This window comes from Anopheles coluzzii, chromosome 2 (assembly GCF_943734685.1).
Source record: "Anopheles coluzzii chromosome 2, AcolN3, whole genome shotgun sequence".
NCBI classification, from domain to species: domain Eukaryota; kingdom Metazoa; phylum Arthropoda; class Insecta; order Diptera; family Culicidae; genus Anopheles; species Anopheles coluzzii.
The window spans coordinates 100,603,200-100,617,026 of record NC_064670.1 but is presented as its reverse complement, the minus strand read 5'-3'; the positions used below and the strand labels follow the sequence as shown (position 1 = coordinate 100,617,026).

Sequence of the window (13,827 nt, the reverse complement as noted above, 5' to 3'; positions counted from 1 at the left end):
TTGTATATTTAATTTTGATGTTGTTGAAGATATCTTCTTGCAAAAACAAGTTGTTGTCCCAATTGTAACGACTGAATTGCTGAGGACCGTCTTCTAATCAAGCCGGGTTGATTCCTTTTGTTTCAAAAAAAGTTATTCTCACAATCTCTCAGTATCATCAGTACCAACCGACTCACCGACTCACAGCTCCATCTCACACAAAGCTTCGCTCAGTTCTCACCAAGCACGGCCAAGCATCATTACCAATACAGGCTTACGGGAGCGGAGCCAGGATAATTGTACGCACTCTTTGTTTTCTGCCAAAAACCGGTGTGTGTGTGTGTGTGTGTGTGTGTGTGTGTGTGTGTGTGTGTGTGTGCGAGTCAATGTGTGGGTGTGTTTGGATTATGTTTTCCCATGCCGCTCCCACACAGTCGCACGCCACAGTAGTTTCGTTAAGTTTTCACACAATAATATCCTTTCCCCCCCCTCCTCCCCGTATTCGTTTACTTTCTATCACACACACTCACACTTGCTCGCTCGTTCACCCCCCCCCCCCCTCCCTGTTCTCCACTGTCTCACGCGTGGTACCCTGCCGCTTGGCGCTATGCGTGCGGCATAATAATGAAGGCCCCACCTTAATTTTGGCCGATTTTTCCGAACTTTGTGCACGAACGTGCCTGAAACCGCACACGCGGTCCAACGGTGATGAGATTTTTGCTGCCACACACACATACACACACACTTTTCCCCTGGTTTGCTGTATGGGTGGGTGCTGTGGCTCGTTCGATAACTGCCTGCATTTTGAGAAGGTTTTTTAAACGATGGTATGATGCCCTATCGAGAACGAGTTGTGATGAAAATTGGAGCACTTTGAAAAGTTCTTATGATGAAAGAGCTGATCGATCGTTGATTGGACTGGTATCGTGTGACACCACCGTGTGTAAAGAAATCAAACGGACTGAAATTGTTAAAACATAATGTCTTTTAAATTAAAAAAAAACTGGAACAAAATTTTACCTCTTTTTGAAATACTATAAATCGTTCACTGATCATGTTGCCGCAAAGTTCAAACAGCTCATTCAGCCCTTTTCCCGCGGATCCACGACACACTGACCCGTGTTGATGCGACCATTGAAGCGCTTGATGCAAATTTCCTGCAGGACTACGTACGCTTCCTCGGCAAAGATGAAGTGAGGCCAGAAACGATATAATCCATTAAGGAAGTACGTGATGATCCTGTATGGGTAAACATTAGAGCTAGCTAGAGCAGAGGATGAGGCGGAACAACAACAACAACAAAAAAAAACAAACGCAAACACTTGTCGACGCACGGCGTTGGTGTATGAACACGTGCCATCCCGTTTTTGAGCGTGGAGAATTTTTGGGAACGAAAATAATCGATTTCGTTTCCTCACACCACTGTTGTGCTCTCGTTTAATCTTTGCAGGAAGATTATTGCTTTGGTTTTTTGTGCTTTTTCTACTCCGAAACCGATTTCTACCCCATCCATATCCGGCGAGGCGATGTGTTTAGGAACATAAATTTAAGCAACAGCCATTACGATACAGCCCGATAGCCCGAAATCGAACACGCAGATAAGCCAAAGATGTATCTCGATGTGTGTGGAGGCGCCGTCATTCATGCAGAGCGATAGGGAAAATTACGCCCGCATTGTAAGCACGTGTTAATGGGATATTTCCCCCAGCCCCGTGAGCCCAAATCAAATTTTCCCCTTGCGCATAATTGGCTTCCGTTCAGCGGCAGAAAATGGACGATAAAAAAAAACACACACACACACACACCCACACTTTTTTGCTTTTATGGATGAATAATAATTTGCTACATTGAAAGAAAGAGAAAAAGAGACCTAAGCCCCTTTACAACTGCCATTTATCATACGCTTGCTAACGAGGATTAGCAGTAGTGCATTTGCTGTGTGTGTGTGTATGTGTGCGTGTGTGCCAGTAGACGCAGGAGGGTTTTAGGCTAATGGCCAATTTGCTGTCAAACCTGTTCTGTCTGACCACCACGCGACAAGTGTCAGCGAATTAAAGTGTTCGTTCGGCAAATCCTTCGCCTGCTTGGAGGTTTTCTTGCGCCCGTGCCGGTCGGTAATGTGTCCGCCCTTAATGCCCGGTCTGAATGTAAAAGCGGCTTATGACGAAATTCCTTAGCTTCAACTCTAATCCTGCAAAACATGCAGCACCACAGCACCGTGGACCGGGGGGTAAGGGAAGGGAACGCAAAAAATGAAAGTGAAAATACACAAATAACCAGAATAAAGAAATTGAGGAAACATGAGAAGCAAAAGTAGCGAGAAAGAAAGAGATAGAGAGAGAGAGAGAGGGAGAGAGAGAGAGAGCACGTTTTAATGCACTTGAAGTGTGATCAATTTTCAAGAGCATTTGCAACGAGACGGAACGGATTTACTCGATTGGCGATTAGGGCGGGCCTTAGTTTCCACCGCGGCGACGATGACGATGAATGCGAGCGTATTTTTAGTTCGGCGGTAGGTTCAATGTCTGCACCGAAGTTATTCAAACGCTGCTGACATTCATTTTAGGATTGGTATGTTTTTTTTGGTTTGCTGTTTTGTTTTTCCTTTTTCCTGCTATTCATTCGTTTTCTGGGGATCCGAAACACACTCACTACGATCCGATGACAGCAGTAGCTGCATTGTGTTACGCCTGGCCGGGTCGGTTCGTTTTCATTCGATTTCATTACCAGTTTGATACGCACGCTCCATTTGTTGCATCGAATCAACCGAACCGAGCGGGAGGAACATTTTCAAATCGAGGTAGATATTGCTTTGAAGTTCGAGTTTTGTTGGAGGAAAAAAAACGTTTTATTAAAATGTATGAATTTGAATCTTTCTCATCAATAACCATGCGTCTCCATGACCATGCGCCTCCATGACCATGCGTCTCCATGACCATGCGCCTCCATGATCGACCCACTCCTCGCAAGAGCAACCAGGCGTCTCCATGTGCTTACAAAGTCCCCAATATTATGATCTATTTCCGTTGGAGACATCACATAATGCATCGATTTACCCTGCCTACACTACCAATTAACCAATAGCCTTGCCTTTGATCCGGTTGGTTGAAGTTTGTTATTATTGCGGGTGCGTTTGGGACGATGCACGATGCGTCACATCAAAGCGCTACCGGGCAGCAAAATAGGTTTAGCCGAACCACTGGACAGTATTCCAATGCCGACCAGCTTCCACAGCGTTTCAGCACGCTGGCCGTAAAACTATAAACACTACTCATGCGGGCTATAAATATTCCATTCACCATCGCTTTCAAACCCGCCCCAAGCAGTCTTCCAGTGTGCTGGCTTGAGCCCCCCTCCCCCCCGCTTTCAATTGGGTGGCCTGGCTGCCGGGAGCATGTGTTCAGCAAAACTACGCATCACAGCATTCGATGCCGTTGGCAGCAATTATTGTCATAAAGTTTTGTAAATAGAAAACAGCCGTGTCGTTTCGTTGGCTTCTTTTTTCCTCCCTGTACGGCTCGCTGTACGGCAAACATGCGGTTCGAGGGGACCACTTGTTGTGCGGGAAACACACAAGAAGGAAGTGGTGAGTGGAGCACACGTGCGCGGTTTGGAGGGAGGGATCACATTAGCAAAAACTACAAGTAAATTAAGAACCTGTGTGTCTCGGTCGTAGAAGAAGGTTACTCGCGATCGTTTCGAATGGTATACGATCGTTGGGGCCCGTGTGTGTGTCAAGGACGATACATGGCGGGCGACTGTGGTTTGTGCGGCCTCTGCATTTCTCATTCGCTCGCTCTCTCTCTCTCTCTCACATGGTGAATGAGCAATAAGGTGGTTTATAGTACTGTGTCACACGCTACCATCTGCAGAAGAAGATGGAGGGTTGTAATCTTCTGGGACCAAACAAAAAAACACAGGTATAAATACAAATCTCACTCCATCGCACTCACACACACGCAAGCAACACGTCACTTCGGATGTGACACTCGCAGACGGGGGCAAAAGACCAAACGGGGAGGTGAAAGTTTAACACACACACTGTTGACGTCGTCAAAAGCAAATATTGCCCGGCTCCCTTCGGTGAGGTGATGTCACGAGCGACAGCTTTTGCTGTTGTTGCTTCTTTCGTACCTCACCCATGTCGCAGTTAGCTGTGTGTCTCTGTGGGGACACCCCACATACACATCTGTAATGCGTAGAACCACCCGGTCACCTCCCCGCCGCCCATGGCTGGGTTGTTCGTGCACAACATCCGATAAGCGATTCTCACTCGCGAGTAGATCACAGATCACGCTAAGCCAGTGGACGACGGAAGGTGGGGGCCACTGCGTTTGTTGCCAGCGTCGATGACGAAGAGGACGTCGGCTGCAGCGTTTGATTGATGCGGATGTTGAAGTGAGGTTTTATAAATAAATCCACCCGCATTCTCCGGCGTGTTTGTGTGTGTGTGTGCGTGTCTCCAGTCGCCATGTGCAGCACATGTTCTGCTGTCCCTTCTCCCCTTCCAGCGCGCTACTTTTCCCTCGCTACCCCCGGGGTTGGTGGAGGATTTTGTTTCAAAGTGGATGATTCAAAATTCAATCTGGTTGCAAATATTTGCCCAGCTCCGTCATCTGCTCCGTGTCGGCGAAGGCGACGGCACGGTAACGCACAAATGTGTCTTGGCACCGCCCTCTCGCCGCGGACGCCCCTCGCAGCATGCGGGAAATGTATGATGCATTAGCCAGCAAGCGCTGCGAGGATGAGGCGGGTATTGATGGGATCCATTTCTCGGGGTTGACTTCTGGCGTTGGCTGCTGGGCTGATGGGAAAGGCACGGCACATGTATGGAACGCTTGTAATGGGATCGCGATCGGTTGTTTGTTTGTCCTTATTCAATTAATGCTTTTTTTTTCCTTCTTCTTAGGAAAGGCAGAATGCCAAGGGACGGTCAAGGCCAATGAGGATGAATGAGCACACATTGATTTTTTGCAATGCAAAGCTTTGTTGAATTATTTCATCTTTTTTTAAATAAATTGTTGCACCGGTTTGCAATATTTCATGAGTTTGGAAATGTATCACCTGGCATTCACAGTTGTGTTTAAACAAACGCCCACTGTCTAGGGAAGGTGAAGCTGCTTCTCAGTGCTCCGGGCGCGTACAAGCTCATTAAAACTAATGCTTCGGTATAAACAAATGGTTTTACCGACCTTCATACCGCCATACCGCTGTCCCGGGTTGCCGCAAGTTGTTTTCCCACACCGCAAGACGAGAGCAAATTCTATAACCATTTATCTTCCTACCCCAACAGCAGGACAGGACAGATAATGCGCGAGACAGCCAGCCAAACCACGGTTTACCGTGGCCAGTGGCCGAAACTTGAAACTTCTTTCCTTGCCCGGCCCAGTCCCGTACCGATTCCAAGATTGAGCACGATTCTTCCGCACAATCGTAAGATAGTGTGTTGATAAACAAAACAATTTATCCGTCCAAAGAGAGAAGGGTTTGTACCGCGCTTTCGCGCGCCCCTTAAGGGGTGCAAAATGTTCGAATTAGTTCATGTTTCAGTGACACGCCACGACACAAAAGGGGTTGATTTGAGGTCGGCCAACGGCCAACCAGCGCTGTTTTACTTTAGTTTAAAGACGGAAACTTCCGGATGGAGACCAACACAGGGGTTTTGGTTGGCTCATCGCACCGGGACGCGCAGTTTTCACCGATTAAAAAAAAAACAGGAGGAGGGGAGAGGACGCACACGCACTTCGATTAAGCACAGCTGGCGTCGGTTTAATGAGTTGTGAGAAGAGCCAACGGTGTGAGATAAATTTAGTCCCCTCGCCCCAGACTCTCGCTTTACGCGTTTCGAAACGCCGCCAGCTGTTTCGAGGTTGTTTTTTCAACAACCCCTCCCGTGTGGTTGGCACCCCTCGGGGTGCCGTCTCGGGTAGGGCAAGGTTTTTCTTTACGATATGGTGTTGGGGAGGGGGGGGGGGGGCTGGTAATGTAAGGGCGTCGCCGACCCAGCGCGATCGCGTCAAAGTCATGGCGATCAATTTTCGATTCGAACGGGCATGGCTGCAGGTTCTTGAACCTGACATTGGCCACCGGTTCTTAAATTAACATTGGCAAGCGAGTGGGATCACTTGTTGAACACACACGGGTGGACAGTTTGTTTCTTAGACTTTGTTTCACAATGGTTTGCGGGTGTGTAGCACAATGTAGTACAGCGCTAAAGATAGGACACTTAGTGTACAAACATGTCTAAGTGGAGTGCATTCATCTGGGTCCTTATCGCGTAGTACACATACTGTAGTTGTTCACGTAGCCAATGTCGTGTTATCAACGGTATATTGAATGTAGGGATTAGTTTTTATTGACCACAAGTCATCGCCACCCTCTTCTTCATGCGCCAAAGCAGGAAATTAGACGTGTATCGATTAAACCAGCCCCGATAAGATAACGGCCGGCCCTGTTTGTGCAGTAAAGCCTACCACTAAACCATGATTGCCTCGTATATTTCCATCGATTAGCAGCTACTCTTTTGCCGGCAGACGCTGGAATGAACTGCTCGTTGATGGAATATTTTCGTCGGCCGTAATAAATGGCGCTTATCCAACCTGTTTCAAGCTATATTACTTGTCTCTTTCCAAAAGAAAAGTCCTAATTGAGTGCATTCTCTTAAAACGTTGCTGAGCGCAACACGACGCGACCATTTGTTCAATTGCATTTCACGCGAAAGCAATTGAAAATTGGTTACCCGCTCCCACCTGTCAAATGCGACCCACCGGGGTTCTCGAGCCGGTCACGCAACCTCGGCACATGGATTAGCGCAATTACATTCACACGCGAGGAGCTATGGCGTGGTGTCTTTTGTGAGTTTAGTTTTTGAAGCTTGCGTCTTCGGAATTTCATTTTTTTTTCAGTTTCCTGCTAGCTCTCTACCAGTTGAAACTTTTCACACGCAATTGGTTCGCTTTGCATGGTGTTTCTATGGCGTTTGCAGTCGCTTTTTTCTCTACCACACGTACGGGACGAACGGGCATGAAATAATAATCATAATCAACTGGTTTACGTTGCATAACCGGTTCAACTGGTTGAAGCATAATTTAAAATGATTTTGTGTACATTTAAGCTACCCCCCCTCGTGTTCACATGATACGTTCACACCGGCGCACGAACGGAGCCGTTGTGGTGTATCACGTGACCCCCGGACACTTGGTGTGAATTTTTAGAAAGCACCTCTTTCGCACACACTGCCTTCCCCACTTTCCCGATGTGCTGTGCTTTGTTGCAAAAAGACATGCAATTTCGGAACGATGTTTCTTTTTCGCACATCCCCATTTTCACTCCACCGGCGGCCGAGGATGGGGTGTGTGTGGTGTGTTGGGGTAGGCACAGCCAGGAACGCGCTAAAAATGAGGGTCCACGTTAGGAAAAAAAAATCAAACTGAACAAATAAGGGAAACCCACAACCGCCACAACAACAACCACCGAATCCACCTCAGCTCAGCGAAAGTTATGAAAATGTACAGTCATCAGGGGGTAATGTGCAAATTGTTTTAGGCATGTTCACGATTGACACGTACAAACGATTTGAAAATTGATGAGCTACGAGCAACACGCGCAGCGCAGCAGCGGTGCTGCTGCGAGAAAGTGATTTTCCTTCACTCCTCTTTCGTTTCGGGGTTATTTTCTGGAATGCTGTAACGGAACAATCCTAAAAAAGAATGGAGAAGGGATATTGTGGTAGGTAGAGGGTTTTTTTTGTGCTACCACATAGGAATTTAAATAGCCCTTTTTCAAGCCTGGTGTTGAAACGGCTCCGTGGTGCGGTGCACAAACGTACCAACTAGTATCTGATAGGATGGGTACAAATTTCTTATTTGAATCGTAACAGATGACAAGCGCTTAGTATGGTTCTTATGAGACGCGCGTGAGCCGTTATACATGGGAAGAGACAGAGCAAGAGAGGCCATAATAAAAGAGGTCATTACAGGGTTTCCCACGATTTATTGGTTGGTTCCCAGCAATTTTTGGTGGGTTCCCATATTTTTTTGGTGCGTTCCCACGATTTTTTGGCCGTCTCCCTGAATTTTTTGGTCCAATTGTATTGATATCCAATCGGAAGATACCAATAAATTATGGGAAAAAAACTAAAAATCTATGGGAACCCACCAAAAATTGATGGGAACCCACCAAAAAATCATGGGAGCTGACCAATAAATCGCGGGAAACCCTGTATTGCAAAAAGACAATATGAAATAACAAAGCTTGTATTTTTGAAATGTTTGCTGATTTCCACTATCACATCTATGATACTTTAATCAATAGAAATCATTCAGCTGTTTTTAAGATACACATCTTCCCCTTTTATTGGCAATATTTCGATTTAGCTTCACCATTTCAGCACCACACACAACATTAACTTCGCTCTGCCCTCGTCTTTCGGCGAAAAATGAGTTCGATTCGCATCAAATACACTCCTACAGTTCTTTTAGCTGACAAATGAACCCGTAAAGTAGCTCCAAAAGAACGATTTCTCTCAAGCAGCCTTTTTCTATACCCCCGCTGTCTTTGCCAGACCGAACCAATGAACGCCGCTGCACCATCGGAACGAAGCTAAATAATGCCCACACATAAAGCAAGCGACTGGCAGTCTCTGGCCAGTGCGATAAATTGGTTTCTGATGTTTGCATTTTTGCCGTCCAGATTTTTTTGTTTGTCCAATGTTCACGCGATTTTAGCAGAAGGAGCTGGTGTTTGGCTAGTTGGTTTTTGCTTCTCCGCTTGGTTTGTGCGATTGTTTGCTTTCACGGGTTTTCGCAGACCCCTGCGGATGCCGCGGGAACAAGATCTTACCACGGTGATTGTTGTTATCTGCCCATAGGGTGTGTGCTCTCTCTCTCTCTCGGCATAGATTCGTACTTGTTCAGTGAGCTTAACTTGCATCCATTTATTTATCGGCTTCAGCGTTGCGGCATTTTTTGTTCTTTCTTACAGGCAGAATCTGGTTTGTTTTTTTTTCTCTCCCTTCGGTTCCATCCTGCAGCACTGGTAGGGCACGCGTTTGTATCGGTGTTTCGGTCTGCAAACAACTTTTTATGTAACAGCTCGTTAGCCCCCTGGAACTGAGGCCGCCAACGAGACAAAGCAACAGCGAGAGAAGAGCCATTCCGATAGCCTTATCTGCTGTAGCTCATCATCCCCGGGCACCACCGGCCGGGTTCTGTTGCATAAGCATTACCGGAGTGGGATTTTTTTGTTGTCACAAGCATCGTTAGCTAATGCGTTTGGTACTTTTGCTTAGCAAAAAAAACTATGACCATTGCTTTTTCTAATCAAGCAGTTTTAGTGGTGTGTCACTCTAGGAGCAACGGTTCGCTTTATCGCAGCAACAAATTTACATCTTTCAGCTGCTCTGGTGTGTGTACCTTTGGATGGTTTTATCGATAAGCGTTGTCGTGTGTGGTTTGACATTGCATTAGTAGTACTGGGATTAGCACACAGTTTGGAAAGTTTAAATTTACTGACAACTTTAAGGTATCATTTAATATTCAACAGAACGAACCGACAGCAAATGGGGAACATTCACAAACAATTTTGAAGACTGACTGTGAAAAGAGTAACGATTCCGTCCTATTTCCCCCCTCGACCATCCTAACCGCATATGTCATGAGGAGAGCACTTAAATTCTGTCCCTGCGCCCCGTCCCCCGAGGAATTGGGGAGTGCGTTTGGGTACACGTTCGATTGAAATGTTCCATGGAAACGCGCGGGTAGCCGCCGCCCTGGCGTCTCCAATTCCCACGGGAGTCGCGCCGCGGGCCGTCCAATTGTGTACGTTGTTTAAGTACAGAGAGAGAGAACGAGAGAGGGAGAGAAAAAAAACGAAACAGTCTCATCTACCCAGAACACACACAGAGGCACAGCTACAGAGCGTGAGGTGTAATTTTCTGTTGATTCCTGCCGCGCGCCTGTTGTTGTTGTTGCCCCATTCGAACGGAACCACATTTGATGAGGCCACGACGATGATGGTCACCGGTTGGATGTATATTCCGGTAAGCTTATCGATTTCCATCCAATAAATGCCCTCGCCCAACTCCACACGCAACCGTACACGGGAGAGGGAGGGGGGGGTGTTTGAGGTGTACATCGTAAACTACACCCGCGGCTTCCATTCCCCCCCTCCCCCCTCTCCCATTAAGCTGCCGGGGAAGTGAAGTAAAGCCACACACACAGGCCTTAAAGGGGTTGGGTAAATTGGTTGAAACAAGTTTACGAAAGCGGTCTCCGTTTCACGGGCAAAAAGGGGTATGAATGGGAAAGTAGGGGTACGGGGAAAACGACGACCTGTTTTGAGGTCCTTGGACCTGTGTGTGTGTGTGCAAAGGGGGAGGGGGGATTCGTAAGAGCACGAGCAAGCGATAGAGTGTGAGCCCCGGGCCCCGTACGACATTGCCTAACGCTTTGAGCGACATTATCGTTTCTCACACACACATACAGACACATACACGGTGTGGTATTGTTTATCTCACGCAAAAAGCCAATCGATAATCGAAATTACTCAAACCGGTCGGTAAGAAAATGGGGACCCACCCCGGGGGGTGTGGAAGGTTAATTATTTTGTAAATTGGAATTACAGTACAACACACTGGCACAGAAGTGCACGACGGCACACACAGAGCGCAGGGGGCAGGTCCGGGACACCAGGCTTTTAATTAGGTTTGCATTATAAATTATCTTGCGCGTTTTAAAAGCATGGCCAGCGGCAGCTGCAGAAGGATTGCAGTGTATCGTTTTTTAAATGTTATTAAAACGATGCTTAGAAGTAAAAGAGCCCCTTTTCTTCGCTCGATAATTGAATCGATCAGTTCGCTCTTTCTTTCCACCCTCTTCACACACATGCTCGAGTCATGGCGATGGCTCTCCATTCTTTTCTTTTTTTTTTGTTCTTCGATGTGTTCAAACCACACTGGCAGCCTCATGGCTTTTCTCAGCGGGCGTCTAATAGCCGGGCCTGGTCGCTTTAAACGATCGCAACGGCGCAAAACACAACCAGGCCTGTGACAACCTGTGCAAAAGGACGTCCCTTTCCGCTTCAAGCTGCCCATTATGACAGCGAAACATGCATCGGTTAAAGGGCTATCTATGTTTCGATGTGTGTATGTGTGTGTGTGTGTGTGTTTCGTTGGCGCTACGCACATTGAAAAAGGGAAGCTGTCCAAAACAAGCAAACAACCACCGTACGGCGGCAGCGTGTCTCCGCTCCTTTGGACGGGGGCGAAAGTTGGCGTGGCGCGTGTGAAAGATAGACGAATGATGAAAAATTAAACCTGTCAGTGGTGAATGAAAATGGATATCATTTTCTTCCCTGTGCCTCGGCTGCTCTCGGTTGTTGCTAGCTTCACACGCACAGCTGAGCGCACCGACGCGCGCTTGCTGACTACACCACCAGTGCCCGATGCGGTGATGAAACGCGTTTGTGTGTTTCGCTGTGGTGGTTGGCAAAAAGGACACTCTTCCTTTGGTGTTGTATTGGCTGCGCATAACGTTTGTCTTGTTTTTTTTTTTGTTGTTGTATATGCTGCAAACGCGCAATGTGGTGGTTGCTTGCCTCTTCTGTTGCTGGGGATCTATATTAAAGGCTATCAGTCTTAGGCTGCAAACGACACACGTGCTCGGGTGGTGGTTAGTGACGTTGATAGACGCACACACACACGCGTACGGCTATTTCTGGGTACAGGCTGTGTGTGTGTTTGGAGCTGAATGGCACATTTCTTATAAACGAGATTGAGTTTTTGCTCTTTAATAAATATGTTTCGTGGAACCAGCTACTACTGCGGAGGGAAATCGACCGGATGGATGTATGTAGCAGCGATGCCATTTTGCACCATAACCTTTCGGAGCTTGAAGGATGAAAAAGAGTGTTTTATATTAGTTTGTTAGCCCGCAAATAACCTTTTCTTAGTTTTCTTCTGGCTTATTTTGGGATAAGTTATCACTACCGGAGTGTTTCTGTGTACGATATATAAAAATGTTATTGAACAAACACAGTGGCTTAAGGTCCGTTCCATAATAGATTCGAACTCATGGCCTGTGCTGTACAAGATCAGCCACACACACCGAAACCACGGGAACTGCTAGGCAAATGTGAAAGCAAAATTTGCAAAGCTTTCTATGCGTAAACAGTAAAAACAAAAACGTTCGTCGCCTACTTATTTAAATGATCGTTGCGTTTTGATTGAAACTTGTTACGGTGCTCCAGCATTTTGTTAGTCGAGTGACAATTAGGAAATTCTGAAATGCCAAAATCAATCACGCTCCAAAAATCGGTTTTCCATAACGGTTTCCCCATTCGCCAAAAACGGTACAATCAACACTAGGCACTAGAAATTACGGAAACGCGCAGTCCGATCCAACGCACGACTGCAAATTAAATCGATTCGGTTCGCCGAACGTAGCCCCGTTTTCTCTAAGCGTTAGATTGATCCCTGTGTTCCCGATCCCGATGCTAGTTTCATTCTTCAACCCCGCTCGTCATAAAAAAGGGGTTCGCTGCTCATCAAAAATCCTTCCCAGCAACGCGGGCGCAAACCTTTCACCGCACCAGGAAGGAAAAGGGCATGCTTACGTTACTCGGCTGCCAGAGACCCAACATTACACGTCCCTCGATTCCTCCAACCAACCCTCCACCGAGCAGCAAAACATGCGCAGTCGAACGACGAACCAATAAACTTTTGACAAGGAAAGTGCCCGGCGTGTGAAGAAACACTTGGAAGAGGGAAATGATGCGAGATATCCTGCACGATCCTGGAAAACCCGTTGCGTCACCCCCCACCCCACCCACTTCTTCCGAGGGGTAGGGGAGGGGTAGAACGTGCACCTTATTGTCGAGACGTTTTCATTAAAACTTTACCGAAGCTCTTATGCAATTGGGAACAACCGCTCGATAAGAAAGGGTCCCAAGCACTCCAAGGCATGGTTGAACCCCACAGTAACAGGCTGCTGCACTTGTGTTTCCGGCAGTGTAGTTATGATGCGTGCCGGAGCCGGGGGTTGTAATACTTTACGTTCAATCTGTCTGTTAAGGACACTCGATGCACACTCGACAAACTATATACATTGCCATCTGACTGGTAAAATCGTTCTTTATTGAATCTTGACTAGACATACAAGAACTACATACACACACACACACACACACACACACACACACACACACACACCGATCAAGGGACCAAGGGCAAGTGTAGACCATCTGTTCTAGCCGTGCCCGGAGTACATCGGGACGTTCGATATCGGCTCATAAATCGAACCACGCTTTCGAAGGGAAAGGGAAGTCAGTTTTATTGCAGTACGTCAGTACTTTCCAGCGAAGGGGCTGTAGCAATCGAAACGCAAGCAGCGGGTTTAGGGAATTTTATAAGAAGCAAGAGAGGAAACGCCCTCGCACCCTCAAACCGAACTCCTCCATTGAATCATCCCGTGGCGAGTCGTTTAACTTTGACCTTTGAAGTTTTGAGACGCCGGTTCGGGAAGTTTTCATGCTCTACTCTACCGTTGTTCGCCAGCAGAACTTGTTGAAGAACCTTGGCAATGTGTGTGTGTGTGTGTGTGTGGGTAGAATTTCTTTCAACTTTCGGTTCGATTTTAATATCAGTTTTACTACGCTCACTCATTGGAATTTTGGTGACCTTTTCCGCGCGAAAGAATCGAGGAGAAGGATTTTTGGGAAGGAAAAAGCATTCACACAACAAAAAAAAGACATAAAACCGGCAGACGGGGATATTGGGAACCGTGGTGATGGCCATTGGTCAATCAACCCTTTTATGATCGATTTTATGTTTTGTGGGATGATGGTGGATTT

General features: G+C 46.9%; 1 protein-coding gene across 8 annotated transcripts in view; it reads left to right on the top strand.

Annotated features, from left to right (window-relative positions):
- The window catches only part of LOC120953587 (potassium voltage-gated channel protein Shab), a 100,804-nt gene that overhangs the window by 42,977 nt on the left and 44,000 nt on the right, over window positions 1-13,827 (top strand). The gene's annotated exons all lie outside the window — the stretch shown is intronic.